This window comes from Magnolia sinica, chromosome 3, assembly GCF_029962835.1.
Source record: "Magnolia sinica isolate HGM2019 chromosome 3, MsV1, whole genome shotgun sequence".
Lineage (NCBI taxonomy): Eukaryota > Viridiplantae > Streptophyta > Magnoliopsida > Magnoliales > Magnoliaceae > Magnolia > Magnolia sinica.
This window is the reverse complement of record NC_080575.1, coordinates 33,727,103-33,745,494: the sequence shown is the minus strand read 5'-3', so window position 1 is coordinate 33,745,494 and position 18,392 is coordinate 33,727,103. Positions and strand designations below refer to the sequence as shown.

Genomic DNA, 18,392 nt, shown 5'->3' with positions numbered 1-18,392 from the left:
AGGGACGTGGACCACACTGTGATGTATGTGCCTTGGTCCACACCGTCCAGTTGGCTGGACGGTGGGCCACGCATGATGTATATGTTTTATCCGCACTGTCCACCATCTAGAAATGGATGGTGGAGCCCTCTAATGTAAGTGTTTTGCCCACTCTATCCAGTCCAGGGGACGTGGACCCCACCTCGATGTATGTGCTTCATCTGTACCGTCTAAACGGTGGGACCCACTACTGTGATGACATCATCAGGTTCTGTGGGTCCCATGTGATGTATGTGTTACATTCAAACCGTCCATCCATTTAGCAAGCTTGTTTTAAGGCTTGAGACCAAAAAATGAAGCAGATCTGATGATCAGGTGGACCACACTGCAGAAAATAGTATTGAGTGAACGTCCACCATTAAAACCCTTTTTGGGGCCACGAAAGTTTAGATCAATATGAAATTTATTTTTCCTCTTAATCTAGGTATTTGTGACCTTATGATCAGGTTGGAAGAAAAATAAAATGGTGGGCCCCGCGAGTTTAAAGGGTGAAAATCATTATGTCCATTGTTATTTGTGGTATGGTCTAGATAATCCTCTGATGTGATTCATTTCTTTTCAGTTAATGCACTAAAATGATCTCTAAAAATAGAAGAATGGTGTAGATGATGCGGCCCACTTGAGGTATATAAGGCCCATTGGTGCGGCCCACTTGTTGTCTATGAGGCCCATTGGTGTGGCCATTGATGCGGCCCACTTGTTGTATATTGAGGCCCATGGGTTACGGCCCATTATGATGTATATTGAGGCCCATGGGATGTAGCTCATTATGATATGTTTGGGGCTCATGGGTTGTGGCCCATTGTTGAGGGTCAAATATTGCATATTAGACCCTAGTTATTACCTGAATTACGAATATGATAATGTTTTAACGAGCTATTTTAACCATGTTTGTGATGCAAGGAGAATTGACGAGCATGGATTGAAAAGGATGCTAAAGGCATGGATTTAATGCTCAAGCATCACCAAGGCATCGGATGGGACTCCACGGGGCCAAGATAGAGGATTTACACATCGAAGATCAGAGAATTCCAACCACTCATTTTAAACAGGCCTGAAAGACGTCCATAATACAAGATCACAGGGTTCCCACCATCTGATTGGCTCCAAATTTCACATATGGCCTGAGGACCACAAGTCAACCATACACATCAAAATTCAGCCGTTAGATCCTTATGAAAGTGTCCCAACGGATAGATCCACCTATAAATCCTTAAGTGCGGCCCACCTAATCTTTGGATATGCTTCAATTTTGGTCTCAACCCGTTAAATTATAAGAGAAACAAGATGGGTGGTGTGGATTTCTCATATATATCACCATGAGACTCACCTGTACATTACACGTGTACAACATGAATGCTCCAGCCGCGCACCATTTTTCCCAAGGTCAGTCAGCGGGCGCTGACCGACGAATTTCTAAAAAAATGTAAAGACGCAACAATGTCCTTCATCCGATCACCAGTTTGTGCTTGTGGCCCCACTAATCATGTAATTTGAGGATCTGGACCGTCTATTAGGTTTCCAAAGGACGTATGATCTAAGCCTAGGTGGCGAAATTTCAAAAGACATCGAAGATCGATTTTTGATCGTCCAAACGGAAGATGAATGACAGAGAACAAGATCCTGTGGACCTCATCAAAAGAAGGAAAAATAAACACAATTTCAACTAAAATTCTGAGAGGAATCTAGTGGAGGGAGTGGATTTCCCAAAAGTCATCTTAAGTGGGCCCCACCAGTACATCAGCGTAAGTTGATTTATGCAGGCCCTGTTGTGCGCACGACCAAAGTTTCAGGCCATTTTTGCAATTGTGGCGAGGATCGGTCTGTCCATATGAACAATTCAAATTACTCCCGCGGTGTGGCCGATCAGAGCTATGAAGATTGAACGAAGCAGATCGTCCGTTCAGATCTTTACACGGCGTCAAAACAGGAGAGAGTGCGGACGTGAATTTGTTGCTGCGTAAATGCTTCTCATCTGCATAAACTGACTTACGCAGGGATAACGTAAGCTCTCCACGGACTGGAGTTCTACACCAGCCGACTCCTGCTGCTGTTATAAAAGGAAAGGAGAGAGAGAGAGAGAGAGAAGGCAATTTGGCAGGGATCCACTTCATGGAGAGAGGAAGAGAAACAGAGAAGTGTTTTTGTTTAGAAGTTTTTTTATGTTTTTATTTTTTTATTATTTTTGAGAGATTAGCCTAATCATGTCTTTTCTAGGCTAACCCTCTTAGCTAGGGCTAAGAGGTGAAGCTTGTGGCGTGATGGGAGTACTCCTATGGCTTTGATTCATGTTAAACTGATTTTGATGCTAGTTGATTTCATGGAATGCTTTCAGTTTTTAATGATTTATTGTGACTTAAATTACAATATATTTACGATGGCTTTGATATGTCAATTCCCTTATTGTGATTATGCAGTTAGGAAACCTTGTTGTTCACCATTGCCCCTTGGACATGGTTGGATGACAGAACTCTTCCTGACATTCATACATCACTCAGATTGGCTGTTAATTAGTTTAATTTTGATGTTTGTTTTGTCTCATGGGCATGGTTTTGTGATGGAATCCACTCTAATTTACACCTGTCTGATCTCTTGAAAACTGGATTAAATAAAGTTAAGAATTGATTTTCAAGCTCTTCCAACTGGATGAAGATGGGACTCGAAGTCCAGTTGAGTTTATGAATCGACCGTAGATCTCCCTGATCTCTACAAGTGGATCCTCTGAATCCCTAGTTTCTTATCTCTGATTTCTCTTAAGTTTTACATTAATTTCTCACCATCATTCATCAATTTATATTTGATTTAGATTTCATCTTAGGCTAGTTCTATTTCTACCTAGTTTCAGGTAACGTACAAGTATCTGTCCCTTGGGATTCGACCTCGGTCTTACCGAGTTTATTACTACATCACAACCCTATACTTGGGGAGTGAACACCCATGGTGATATATATTAGGCCCGTATGAGCGGCCCATTGTGATATATTTCCGGGTCATGCGTTGAGGACCATTGTGATGTATTTTCAACTCGCATGATGAAGCCCATTGTAATGTATTTTCAACTCACATGATGAAGCCCATTGTGATGTATTTCTGCCCCCATTTGGTAAGGCCCAATGAGATATATTTTTTCGCCCATATATTGCGGCCCATTTGACATAATGGGGCCCATGTATTGCTGCCCATTGGTGCAGCCCGTAGATGCGGTCCATTTGTTTTATATAAGGCCCATTGGAGCAGCCTGTTGATGTGAACCACTTGAAGTTTATGAAGCCCATTGTGATGTATATGAGGCCCATCTAATGAGGCCCAATGTGATGTATATTGGCCCATGTTTGAGGCCCAATGTGATGTATACCCGGCCCATGTGTTGAGGCCCAATGTGATGTATCCGAGGCCCATGTAATAAGGCCCGATGTGATGTATTAATGTCTTATGAGCTGAGACCCATTTTGATGTATATGCGGCCCATGAGTGAGGCCCATAGTGATATGTATTAGGCCCTTATGTGAGGCTATGGGCCCACTATATATTTTTCTCTATGTGGACCACTCCTTGGGAGTAATGTTGGTTAAATGTCTACATTGATGGCAATGATGATTAAATGTCCACATTGTGACCTTCCCTTAAGTTGATTATCGAGGCCGATTCCGATTGTCAAGGCCGATTCCGATTATCGAGGCTGATTTTCATTATCGAGGCCTATTTCGATTACCGAGGCCAATTCTAATTGTTGAGGCTGATTCTGATTATCGAGGCCAATTCTGATTATCGAGGCCGATTCCGATTTCGAGGCCGATTCTGATTGTCGAGGACGATTCCGATTGTCGAGGTCGATTCTGATTCTCGAGGCTGATTTCGATTGTTAAGGTCGATTCCGATTATCTAGGACAATTTCGATTGTCGAGGCCGATTCCGATTATCAAGGCCGATTCCAATTGTTGAGGACGATTCCGATTGTTGAGGACGATTCCGAGTATCAAATTCTGAATATCGAGGTCGATTCCGATTGTCGAGGCCAATTTTGATTATCGAGGCCTAATGTGATGTCTATGTGGCCCGTATTTAAGGTCCATTGTGATGTGTATTCAACCCGTGTTTAAGGCCTAATGTGATGTATATGAGGCCTATGTGATGAGGCCCATTATGGTGCATTTGAGGGCCAGGCGATGGAGCCCATTGTAATGTATATTAGGCCCATGTGAGAGGCCCATCGTAATGTGTATTAAGCTCTTGAGCAAGGCCCATGGTGTTGTATATTTGGCCATTGTGTGAGCCATGGGTCCACTGTATGTTAGGCTCTATGTGGGCCATTCCTTGGGGGCAATGTTAGTTAAATGTTCACATTGTCGAGGTCGATTGTCGATGCCAGTTATTGATACCGATTATGAGAATGTGACAATATAACATCATGGTACATGCCCATATGCATCATCTGCATGTTTGTTATGAGATGTGGTTGACCATTACTTATGTCATTGGGCAAGTTGTTATGAGACTCCTTGATAGGTGGAGGTTATCTCACATGAGTGCACGGTATGCTAAGGATTGATGCATGACTGGATTGTATGACTCATACATCTTGTATTGTGTGTTGTAATTACTATACGTCCTAACGACATTAAGGCTATAGCCTCCACATGCATATCGTGAATGGCCAGAGGGGACACCAAAAATCTATTATTAGCATCAGGCTGTCATAGATGGCCCTGGGTGAAAATTCATAAAACCTCTTGGTACCAGAGGATGCCCCAACATCGAGACCGAGTGGATATATATGAGCGCATGAGGGCCGTATTCCAATAGGCCGCATCTCCCACTATATCATGGTCGGTTGGGAGGGGGTGTAGCCTTACCCGCCTGAGGGATTAGGCATAGCTAGGCTAAGTTTGACCAGCTCATAAATGGGTCCGCTATCGACATGCCGGGTAAATATTGGCTGACTACTGGACAAGCGGATAGTGAGGTCTCTTCCACTTACCCAGTTATGCACTTGATAGGGCGGCAAGCTGGTGTAGAGTGTACCAGACCTCGGTGATGATCCCAGAAATGACCAGTACTGATATGTGGAGTTATTGAGTAGGATTTGCATACTCATTCATTCATTCATTCACTATCCACTCAGGCTGGTAGTGTGCAACTATTTGTTACGTGTATCTTCGCAATGGCCAGGATTTCAGTTGGGGTGTGTGACTAACCTAAGATCAGGAGTTTACTACATTGAGTCTAACTATCTAAATTAGGTATGAGACTGGTTTGGATAGAAGTCCCTTGTGATGGACCCCATAGCCTGCGATACTACGTACTATTATTTCGACTTCACACTCTAGCATGGTCATTCCATTCACACCGCATATTGCATTACATCCACGGCATATGACATTTTGAGTTACTGTATTTCTGTATTTATATGGTCTAGATATGACTGTCGGTATTCATAAACTCGTCAGGAATTATATATTACATTACATTCTTAGCATCTGATATTTGGCTCTTTATGACTCCTCATTTATATAGCTGATCTGTATTATGTACTCTGATATTGTTTGACTTATGGACTTGTCAGTATTTTCACTTACTTTGATATCATATAATTCATCATCTTACCAGTATTTCCGATATTGTATGATTATGACGCTATATTTGTGCGCTTGGCACTCATCATACGCACGCACTTTCACCACCCTTTAAGCTTTCCATAAGCTTATGCATGATAGATGCGTGCATGTGATGTTGGTCACAACGGCGTTGAGCTTGGAGCGTGCAACTATCTTCCAGAGCTTTGATTTTATTTTGACAGATGTATTTCCCTTTTAGCATTGTATTCAAAGTTTATATTAGTGGATATGTGATGATGATATTGCTTTTGTGATTTGGGTAAACTTGTGGTTATGCTTCTTACGAGATAAATGTATGTTGAAAAATCCTCCTTATAGGATCCCAAGATCGGAACCTGGCATATGAGCACTGGGAGCTGAGAATGGGGTACAACGAAGGCTGTCGGCACCAGATTCAACGATCAAGATTCCTATGAATCCGATTTCTATGTTTGGGGCATGACAGGGTATGTCTCATCTTGACCTAAATAAACATACTTCAAATCAAAGGGCAAAGGTTTTAGGTCAAGCTTCGGTGCCTTGAGGTTAGACGGTAGAGGCACTTCACTGGTTTGGGGCAATTCTTCAAATTATGGTCTCCGCCAGTTAACTTCAAGTACCGACGCAGTATCAAGCATGGCACATGTCTCCCTAATCATGTCATTATCAAAATCATGAGAGTGGGCCAAGATCAGAGGATAAGGTCAAAGGTGTTTTATCTTCCACAAAAGAGTCAATCATGTTAATGTCGTAGAAATCGTCATCATCCTCTAACCTTCTGCCAGTATTGAAAAAGATGTTCAACTCTAATGTAATATTCTCAAAAAAATACTCACGACTTCATTCCTACAATTAATGATTGCATTTGAAGTGGCAAGGAATAGGCGACCAAGAATGACGGGAACCTGAGTACTCATGTTACTGATGGGTTCAGTATCCAGGATGATAAAGTCTACAGGATAGTAGAATCTGTCAACTTGGACCCACACATCCTCAATTATCCCTCTCAATACATGAACTAAGCGATCAACAAATTATATCGTGGTTAGGGTCGGTTTCAATTCACCCAAACCTAATTGTTTGTACATAGTAGGGAATGAGATTTACGTAACTCATGAAGTGCGTGCTTAATTCGGTAGTTCTCGATTACACAAGTATGGTTGGGCTGTCATGATCCTTGAATTTCTGTGGTACATCTTGCTTTAGGATGGCACTCACTTTCTTAGTTAAGAAGATTTTCTTTTAAATATTTTATCATCTTTCAAAAATTTGGCATATGAAGGTATTTGTTTTACTACATCAAGTAGAAGAATATTGACATTTACTTATTTCAACACCTCTAGAATGTCCTAAGAGTTAGAGAGAGGTTTTGGTGCAACCAACCATTGGAGAAATAAAGCAATCGACTTCCCTTGAAGTTCTGGTTCTAGTTCTTGTGGAGCAACGCTAGGTCTATTGTTGTTGTCCTCTTTTGGGTCCTTAGGCTTTTCAGCCATAAATGGAATGGTTTTGTCAATAGTCTTCCCACTCCTAAGAGTAGTGATAGATTTATCTTGCTTCATCTGATTTGAAGAGCTTGGGTCACTAACTTCACATTATGGTTTTGGATTGGGAAGAGGTTGAGTTAGGAAGCTCCCCTTCCCCTTTTTCCCAATCGCACTTTTAGTCTCAAATCCTTATGTGGCCTTTATGAGGTCTTGAAAGGCTTGTAGAATACCCTAACTGAAAAGCTCTTGCTTTCGAAGATGTTTCAAAACCAGGTCCTCTTGAGGTTTCTCTTGATGTGGAATTTGATTGAAGAAACCTTGAGGGGTAGCAGTTTGTCCATTCCTCCAAATGAAGTTTGGATAATTTCCCCAACTAGGATTGAATGTATTAGAGGTAGGTCCATTGAAAGGTCTTTGGTAATTGTTCATGGCATTAGATTGCTCATTCGACACCTCTTGAAATGCAGGTATTGCTGGACAATTTTCAATCGTGTGAATGTTACAAGCATAAATACCGCAAACAGTTTCCTTAGCCTTATCCTTCTTTAATTCCATGGCCTCGAGTTTTCTGGTGAGATTAGCCACTTTAGCACTGATATCATCGTCCTCTTTCAGGAGATACATTCTATCCCTTTCCTTGGATTGAGTCGGCCTGGATATGCTGCTTGGTTTTGGGGAGATGTCCCATGATTGTGTGTTTTCAGCAAGCTTATTAAAATAGTCTAACACATCATTGACACTTTTATTCATGAATTCCCCATTACACATCGTCTCGACTAATTGGTACATGGGAGATGTCAATCCATTATAGATAAAGTTCATGATGCACCACGTTTCAAAACTATGTTGTGGGCATGAACTGACAAGATCCTTGAACTTCTCCTAAAATTTGAAGAATGTTTCATCTTCTTTTTGGGCGAAGTTCATGATCGACTTTCTAAGGGTGTTCATCTTATGGTATGGGAAATTTTTCTTTATGAACTCCCTTGTCATGTCATTCCATCTACTAATAGATCATGGACGTAGTGAATGCAACCACGTTTTAGCCTTTTCTTTCAAAGAAAAAGGAAAGAGTTTCAACCTATCCGTGTCGTCAGACACATTAGGAAAATATAGAGTGGCTATGATCTCATCAAACTCTTTTAAGCGTAAATATGGATTTTCAAGCCCATGAAATTTTGGAAGGAGTTGGATCACCCCTGGCTTGATATCCATGTGTCCCATATTTTTTAGAAAAACCATGTATGAGGGCGTGTTCATCCCCACCGGTTGTAATTAATCTTGTAAAGTATGAGGCAGGGGTGCTTGATGCACCTCATTCTCATCCTGGACTTTCCCAACTCTATGTTGACGTTGTCCTTCTGGTTAATTGGCCAGTTGATTTGTAGTCATATCCTTAATTAACTCTGGGGATCTCGAGCAGTGTCTAATCCTGAGATGGATAATTAACCCCTCAACCAATACTCCTTCAGTCAAGAGACGTCGAGTATTGTCATAGATCCACTTGGGCATGAAACACTCGCAGCCCTCATCTCAGATTCTAACCTAAACCTAAAAGAAAGAAAGGAATAGAAATCTAGAATTAGAAAGAAAGAATGGTTAGAAAGAAGTTACCAAATTAGAAGTTCCTAAGTTAAGGTCCTGCAAAACAAAACAAAATAATTTAGTTTCTAAAAATAGAAATTCTAAAATTAGAAAGTTCCTAAAATAGAAAGTAAACTGGTTTCTAAAAAAGGAAAACTTCTAAAAATCGAAAATAGAAATTTCTAAAAACAGATTAGGAAAGTTCTAAACCTAGAATTAGAAAGTATGCTAATTTCTAAAAATAAAAGAAATCCTAGAATTAGAAAGTTTCTAAAAATAGAAAATAAAACCCCAATCCTAAAAATAGAAAAAGAGAAAAATTAGAAAGGGATTACCGACGTAGAAAGTCTATCTTAGGGTCCTACAAAACAGGAAAGTTAGGTTAGTTTCTAAAAAATTCAAACAGAAAAACCTAAACCTAAAGTTAGAAAATATAAAAACCTAATCTTAAACTAATCTCAAAACTAGTTAATCTCAGAAAAAAGCAACCATCAATCCCCGGTAACATCACCAAAAACTTGTTCACTACCACAAGTATAGGGTCGCCATGTAGTAATAATCTCGGTAAGATCGAGGTCGAATCCACAAGGACTGAACCTTGTACGTAATCTGAAAGTAAATAGAACTAGAACTAGAAGAAGATATAATCTAAACAAGAGAATTTTAAGAGAACAATAGTAAATTAAGTAACTAAAACTTGTAAAATTCAAAGGTGGAAAACTAGGGTTTCTAAGGATCCACTTGTAGAGATTAGGGAGATCTATACTTGATTCATAAGCACAACTGGAATCAGAGTCCCATCTTCATCCAACTGAAAGATAATTCATTAAAACGCAAATATGAACTTCCTTTGATCTAGTTTACAATAGAAGAGAGGTATGAGAAGTAGAATGGATTCCACACAAAACCATGCCCATGAGACAAAGTAAACAATAGAATTTAACCAATCCACAACCAATCTGAGAGGGTTATGAACATTCAGAAGGATTCCATCATCCAACCATGTCCATGGGATGATGGTGAACAACAGGGTTCCATTGTAATTTAAGTCACAACAAACCATTAAAAACTAAAAGCATTCCTTGTAATCAAACTAGAATCAAAATTAGTTTAACTTAATATGAATCAAATCCATAAAACACCCCATCATGCTACAAGCTTCACCTCTTAGCCTTAGCTAAGAGGTTTAGCCAATCACAGACATGATTAACTAAAATCTCTTAGGAAAACTATGAAAAAATAACTAAGAAGGGAAATAAGGAAAAAACTCTAGACGCTAGCCAATCTCCACGCTCCCTCTCTCTCTCCTCTTCTCACGTTCGTTTCTTCCTTTCTTCTCTTCTTTTATAGACACAAGGAGGGTCGGTTGATGGAGTCGATGGGAGCTTGCACGTGCGTAGCCCTTGTGCAGCTCCTTTCATGCGCATTGGAAAATGCAAAATGTCTTGTGTTTAAATTGGTTTTATGATGGCTGATTGTCCTCAACTTTTGTTTGGCCTTCATGGTTATAGTCGTGACCCCCTTCTTAACCTTTTTGATGGTCCAAATCAGCCATCCGATCAACGGTATGGTAGCACAACGATTGTAAAGATCGGACAGCGTCTGGACATGTGTAATGCGAAGGTTCTTGTGCTCGGTGGGCCCCATAGTGATGTTTTCAGAGAAATCCACCCCGTCCATTAGATTCATGGTAAATTTTCAATCAGGAATGGATGGTTTTGATATGGTATCAAAACCTCCTGCCATTCATCCTGCGTTTGGTGCGGTCCACTGTATCAAATCTTCCTGCTGTTCATCTTGCGTTTGATATGGTATTCTTGCAAGCACATGTGTGGATGTAGAAGATCGTCGTGGTTATGGTCATCCCCACCTCCTTGTTCAAATAGATGGTTCAGATCGTCCTTTAGGACAATGGTGGTGGCCCACTACACGTCTGTCTGATGGCTGTGTAAGACATTGGGTCAACCCGACTTTGACTAGGCGTCTTGGTCCGGTGCGATGTGTGTGTGCACTTGCTGTGCTCACGCACCAATGTACGTGGGGTCCACTGTGATGTTCATGAGAAATCTACTTCGTTCATCCATTTTTTCATCTACTTTGAGGGGTTGAGACCAAAATTGAAGCATATCTAGAGATCAGGTGGGTCCCAAATTGATGATTTATGGTTGATCTTGTCCGTTGGACTTCTTTCACAACGATCCAAAGGTTGAAATTTTACGTGTACAATTATTTTATGATCCTTAAACTAAATATATAGTTTCAAGCCAAATGGATGGCGAGAACCCTGTTATCTTGCATTTAGGACGATTTTCAGGCCTCTTTATTGTTAATCACTTGATTTTCTCGGATCTTTGGCATGTGAATTCTTCAATATCAGTCCCCTAAGATCTGTCCCTTGCTTTGGTGATTCTTGAGCATCAAATCCATGCTTTTAGTACCTTTTTTCAATCTAAGCTCTTAAATTCACCTTGCAACAGAAACATGATTAATATAGAACGTTAAGCATTATCATGTACATGAAACTAAGTAATAATTGGGGTCTAATATGTAATATTTGACCCTCAACAGAAAATTTTGAAATTTTTTTCACAATTTTTGCTCAAGACTAAGAAAACACTAATTAAGTAACCCAATCTCCCATCCCCAACCTAAAATTTACATTGTCCTCATTGTAAAAGATATAAGCATGCAATGCACATGAGACAATGAAAGTAAAGGAGAAGTGATGGAAAGGTAGTACCTGTGGAAGGAATCAAGAGGCTTTTCCAAAAGGATCTCAGTGTGAAAGTGGGTCAGCACAAGAGTTAAACCAACACAAAGTAAACAATCCTAGAACAAATGGAAAGCAAACTATCCTAATGACCTAAAGCCGACTATCCTAGAATGATAAAAAGCAAACTATCCTAGTCCTATGAAAGCAGTAAACCCACCTATACCTCCATCAGACATAGGAGATCAATCCTGGTACATAGGATCAGCCAGAGGTATGGACATGTCCTCTGAATCAAATTTCTCAATAAATAGCTTTAATCGATATCCATTTACTTTAAACTCATTGGCATTGTTTGGATTTCGAATCTCGACAGTCCTATGAGGATAAACATTGATAATAGTGAAAGGGCTGGTCCAACAAGATCGGAGTTTAATCGAAAAGAGATGTAACCGAGAATTATACAGAAGGACCTTTTAACTTGGCATGAATGATTTTTGAAGAATGTGTTGGTTATGAAATGTCTTCATGCTATCCTTGTAAATTCTCAAGTTCTCATACACATCATTTTGGATTTCTTCGAGTTCATTTAATTGAACTTTGCACAGTGAGCCAGCGTTGTCCAGATTGAAGTTTAAATTTTTGATTGCCCAGTAAGCTCTATGTTCCAACTCCACAAGCAAGTGGCAAGGTTTCCCATAGACAAGTCTAAAGGAAGACATTCTAATAGGGGTCTTAAATGTGGTACAATAAGCCCATAAGGCATTGGTCAATTAGATTGACCAATCGTTAAAGTCAGGGTTAACCTTCTTTTCCAAGATGTGTTTAATGTCCCTATGGGAAATCTCAGCTTGCTCACTTGTGTGTGGGTGGTATGAAGTGCTCACCTTATGAGAGATGTCAGATTTCTTCATTAAATTCATGAATGGCCTATTACAAAAATGTGAGCCTCCATCACTAATGATGGTTTAAGGTGTTCTGAACTGGGAAAGGATCTTCTCTTTAAGAATTTAATGACCGTTCAATGGTCATTGCTCTGGGATGGGATTGCTTTAACCCATTTAGTGATATAGTCTACAACGAGCAAAATATATAGATTTCCAAAGGATTAGGGGAATGGTCCCATGAAATCGATACCCCAACAATCAAATGCTTTTATGATAAGGATGGGGTTCAAGGGCATTATATTTTGATGGGACAATACTCCCAATTGCTAACAACACTCACAACCCTTACAAAACTCATGAGTGTCCTTAAACATAGTGGGCCAGTAAAACCCACACTGTAGAATCTTAGCCATGCTTTTTTCAACAGAAAAGTGACTTCCACAGGCCTAAGAGTGAAAGAAGGAGATGACACTTTGATGTTCATTGTCTGGCACACATCTCCTTAAGATTTAGTCTAGGTAATATTTAAACAAACAGGGATCATCCCAGAAGAATTTGTGCACCTCGTTGAAGAATTTTTTTCTTATCTTGCGCAGTCCAATGTGTCGGTGTGAAACCTCTAGAAAGATAATTAGCAATATTAGCAAACCAAGGTGAATGAGTGACTTTGAACAATTGTTCTTCAGGGAACATGTCATTTATATGTGTCATCTCAAGGGAATTAGGGAGATTAAGGCAACAAAGATGGTCAGCTGCTACGTTCTCTACTCCCTTTTTATCTTTTATTTCCAAATCAAATTCTTGGAGTAGGAGGATCTATTTAATCAGGTAGGGCTTATCATCATTCTTAGAAAGAAGATACTTGAGCACTACATGATCTATGTAAATGATGATCTTGGATCTAATGAAGTAGGACCTAAATTTTTTGAAAGCAAACACTACGACTAAGAGTTCCTTTTCCGTAGTTGAGTAGTTCACTTGGGCAGGATTTAAAGTTCTACTTGCATAATGAATATTGTAGGGCTTCTTTTCTTTTCTCTAGCATAAGACCACCCCATGAGCATAGTCGGACGCGTCGCACATAAGTTCAAAAGGAAGGCTCCAATCGGGTGGCTGCATGATAGGTGTAGTGGTTAACATTGTAACAGCCCACGCCGACATTGTATGATATTGTCCGTTCTAGGCACAACCCTCATGGTTTTGTTCTTAGGGTTCTCTCCCAAAAGGCCTCATACAGTATAGGGTGACAACTCTACATATAACCACCATTACTTCAAGCAAGTCTTCCGATGTGGGACAAGGTTCCGCCTCTCACTGGGTACATAGTAGCCTGCCAGCTACTGGTAGCTCACCCAGATGCTCAAGTCCTGCCCACATGTGACCATAGTGATGGGGCATCACAATATCCCCCACCGAGGGTAGAGCTATCCTCCACTCTAATACCATTTGTAATAGCCCACGCCCACACTATATGATATTGTCCACTCTGGGCATGGCCGTACGGTTTTGTTCTCAGGGTTCTCCCCCAAAAGGCCTCAAATAGTATAGCATGACAACTTCATATATAACCACCATTACTTCAGAAAACTCTTCTGATGTGGGACATGGTTCCACCTCTCACTGGGTACACAGTAGCCTGCCAGCCACCGGTAGCTCGCCCAGACGCTCAGGTCCCGCCCACATTAACGCCTGCCCACATGTGACCACATTGATGGGGCATCATAAACATGCCCTTAAGCATAGTGAAATCTTCCTAGTATTGCTTAGTCCACTCATATGCTGCATCATTTTGAAGTAGATTACATACAGGATGAGAGAGGATACTAGAGTCCTTTATGAATCTTCTATAAAAGCTGGCGTGTCCTAAGAAGTATCGCACATCTCGTATGTTCTTTAGTGGAGTAGGTTAGAGATAAGATCAAATTTTGCCTTATCTACCTCGATTCCTTTGGACGAGATGATACATCCAAAGACAATTCCCTTAAGAACCATGAAATAACACTTCTCCCAATTGAGTACCAAATTCTTTTCTTTACATCTTTTTAACACACCTTTAAGATTTTCTAAGAAATCGTTGAAAGATGGACTAAAGACAGAGAAGTTGTCCATGAAGACCTCTAGATATTACCCCACCATATCAGGAAAAATACTCATCACGCATCGTTGAAAAGGAACAGGGGAATTACATAGTTTGAATGACATCCTTCGGTAAGCAAAAGGGTCATAGGTATAAGTAAACGTGGTCTTTTCGTGATCTTCAAGGTCTATCTCTATCTGCTTATGGCCCAAATATCCATCAAGGAAATAGTAATAGGAATGACAAGCTAGCCTTTTCAAGATTTGATCAATAAAGGGCAAAGGGAAGTGGTCCTTCCTCATGACAGTATTCAACTTCCTGTAGTCAATGCATGTTCTACAACTAGTAGTAACTCTAGTTGGCATGAGTTCATTGTTGGCATTGGCTACGATGGTGATTCCAGACTTCTTAGGAACCACCTGAGTTAGACTCACCCATTGACTATCTGATATAGGGTATATGATACCCACATCCAATAATTTAAGAACTTCAACTTTAACCACTTCTTTCATGTTTGGATTTAATCTACGTTGTGATTGCCGAGAGGTCTTCACATTATCCTCGAGAGAAATGTGTTGAGTGCAAATCAAAGGGTTAATTCCCGTGAGGTCCGTAATCGTCCATCCAAGGGCTCTCTTATACTCAATGAGAGTAGATATGAGCATACTCTCCTGTTCTTGCTCAAGTTGGGAAGAAATCACCACCGGGTATATCTCATCTTAACCTAAATAGACATATTTCAAATCAGAGGGTAAATGTTTTAAGTCAAGCTTCAATGCCTTAAGGCTGGACGGTAGAGGCACTACATCGGTCTGGGGTAATTCTTTAAATTGTGGCCTCCACCGATTAACTTCAAGTACCAAAATAGTATCAAGCATGACACCCATCTCCTTAATCATGTCATCATCAAAATCATGGGAGTGGGCCAGGCACGTCTCTAGAGGATTAGAGGATAAGGTCAAAGTTGTTATTTCTTCCACGAAAGAGTCAATCATGTTAATGTCGTGGAAATCGTCATAATCCTATAACCGTCTGCCTGTATTGAAAAAGATATTTAACTCCAATATCATATTCCCGAAAGACATACTTATTACTCCATTCCTGCAATTAATGATTGCGTTTAAAGTGGCAAAGCATGGGCGACCAAGAATGACGGGAATCTTATTGCTCATGTTACTGATGGGTTCAGTATCCAAGACGATGTAGTGCCTCTATTATCCCTCTCGGTGCACAAACAGAGCGATCAATGAGTTATAATGTGGTTAGGGTGGGTTTTAATTCACCCAAACCTAACCGTTTATAGGCCGAGTGAGGAATCAGATTTACTCTTGCTCCTAAATCAAGAAGTGCATGCTTGATGTGATAATTCCCAATTACACTAGCGATGGTTAGGCTACCATGATCTTTGAATTTCTGTAGAACATCGTGCTTTAGGATGACACTCACTTTCTCAGTTAAGAAGATTTTCTTTTGAATATTTTGTCGTATTTTGGTCGTACACAAGTATTTCAGAAATTTGGCATATGAAGGTATTTGTTTAATGACATCAAGTAGAGGAATATTGACCTTCACTTGTTTCAACACCTCTAGAATGTATTGAGAGTTAAAGAGAAGTTTTGGTGCAACCAACTGTTGGGAAAATGGAGCAATTAGCTTCCCTCGAAGTTCAGGTTCCAATTCTTGTGGAGCAGTACTAGGTCTATCATCGTTGTTCTCTCCCGGGTCCTTAGGCTTTTCAGCCATAACTGGAATAGTTTTGTCAATGGTCTTCCCACTCCTAAGAGTGGTGATAGATTTAGCTTGCTCCATCTAATTTGAAGAGCTTGGATCACTTATCTCATATTGCGGTTTAGGATTGGGGAGAGGTTGAGCAGGAAGTATCCCCTTTTCCCTATTTATTAAGTACAACTCTAGCCTTTGAATAGATGACGTAAGCATTTTCAATGTTGATATGATATCCTGGAATGCTTGTGCCAAATTTTGATTTAATAGTTCTTGGTCTTAAATATGGTTTAGAACCAGATCCTCTTGAGGTTTCACTTGATTTGAAATTTGATTAAAGAAACCTTGAGGGGTAGCAGTTTGTCCATTCCTCCAACTGAAATTTGGATGATTTTTCCAACTGGGATTGTATATATTTGAGGTAGGTCCATTGAAAGGTCTTTGGTAATTATTTACAGTATTGGATTACTCATTCAACACCTCTTGAAAGGCAGGTATTGCTAGACAATTTTCAGTTGAGTGAATGTTGCAAGCACAAATACCGCAAACAGTTTCCTTGGCCTTATCCTTCTTTAATTCCATGGCATCAAATTTCCTTATGAGATTAGACACTTTAGTATTGATATCATCATCCTCTTTCAAAAGGTATAATCCGCCCCTCTCCTTTGATTGAGTGAGCCTAGAAGTGGTGCTTGATTTTGGGTAAGTGTCCCATGATTGTGCGTTTTCTGCAAGTCTATTCAAGTAGTCCCACACATCATCAACATTTTTATTCATGAATTTCCCATTGCACATTATGTCAACCCATTGGCGCATGGACGATTTGAGACCATCATAGAAAAAGTGTGTAATGCGCCACGTTTCAAAACTATGTTGTGGGCATGAATTGACAAGATCCTTGAATCTTTCCGAACATTGGAAGAATGTTTCATCCTCCTTTTAGGAGAAGTTCATGATTAACTTTCTAAGGGTGTTCATTTTATGATGTGGAAAAAATTTCTTTATGAACTCCCTTATCATGTCATTCCATGTGCCAATAGATCTGGGATGTAGTAAATGAAACCACACCTTAGCTTTCTCTTTCAAAGAAAAGGGAAAGAGTTTCAGTCTGACTATGTCCTTAGAGACGTTTGGAAAATATAAAGTGGCTATGATCTCATCAAACTCTTTCAAGTGCAAATATGAACTTTCATTTTCAAGTCCACGGAATTCTGAAAAGAGTTATATCACCCTTGGCTTAATATCCATGTGTCTCGTATTTTCTTTTAAAACCATGCATGAGGGCGTGCTCACCCCTGACGGTTGTAAATAATCTCATAAAGTTCGAGGCAGGGGTGCTTGATGCACCTCATTCTCATGCTGGACTTCCTCAACCCTATGTTGAGGTTGTCCTCTCGGTTGATTTGCAACCATCACTTCAATTAACTCTAACGATCTCAAGTGGTGTCTAATCATATGATGGATAGATAACCCCTCAACCAATCCACCTTCACTCAAAAGACATTAAGTGTTGTTATAAACCCACTTGAGCATGAAACACTCTCAACCCTCATTCTCAGATTCTAACCTAAACTTAAAAAGGATGAAAGGAAATAAAAATATAGAAATAGAAAGAAAGAAGAGTTAGAAAGAAGTTACCAAATTAGATGTTCCTAGGTTAGGATCTTGCAAAACAAAACAAAACAAGTCAGTTTCTAAAATTAGAAAGTAAGTTAGTTTCTAAAAACAGAAAAAAAATCCTAATTCTAAAATTAGAAAAATCCTAATCTTAAACTAATTTTAAAACTAGTTATTCTCAGAAAAAAGCAACCGTCAATCCCTGGCAATGGCACCAAAAACTTGTTCACCACCCCAAGTATAGGGTTACGATGTAGTAATAATCTCGGTAAGAGTGAGGTCGAATCCACAGGGACTGAACCTTGTATGTATTCTGAAAGTAACCAGAACTAGAACTAAAAGAAGATGTAATCTAATCAGGGGAATTTAAGAGAGTAATGATAAACTACTTACTAAAACTTGTAAAATTCAAAGGTGGGAAACTAGGGTTTTCAAGGATCCACTTATAGAGATCAGGGAGATATATGCTTGATTCAAGAACACGACTGGAATCAGAGTCCCATCTTCATCTAATTGGAAGATATCTCATTAAAACTCAACTCTGAACTTCCTTTGGTCCTGTTTTTTAGAGATGAGAGGTATGAGAACTAGAATTGATTCCATCACAAGACCATGCCCATAAGACAAAGTAAACAACAGATGTACAAATCCACAACCCATCTGGGAGATTTATGA

The 18,392-nt window shown here is 39.9% G+C and overlaps 2 non-coding genes across 2 annotated transcripts; both read left to right on the top strand.

Annotated features, from left to right (window-relative positions):
• Positions 1 to 7,958: 7,958 nt before the first annotated feature.
• Positions 7,959 to 8,065, top strand: LOC131241668 (small nucleolar RNA R71). Its single transcript, XR_009169226.1, has one exon. It is a non-coding gene; the product is annotated as a small nucleolar RNA R71 (small nucleolar RNA).
• Positions 8,066 to 16,965: 8,900 nt separating this feature from the next.
• Positions 16,966 to 17,072, top strand: LOC131241790 (small nucleolar RNA R71). Its single transcript, XR_009169356.1, has one exon. It is a non-coding gene; the product is annotated as a small nucleolar RNA R71 (small nucleolar RNA).
• Positions 17,073 to 18,392: the final 1,320 nt, after the last annotated feature.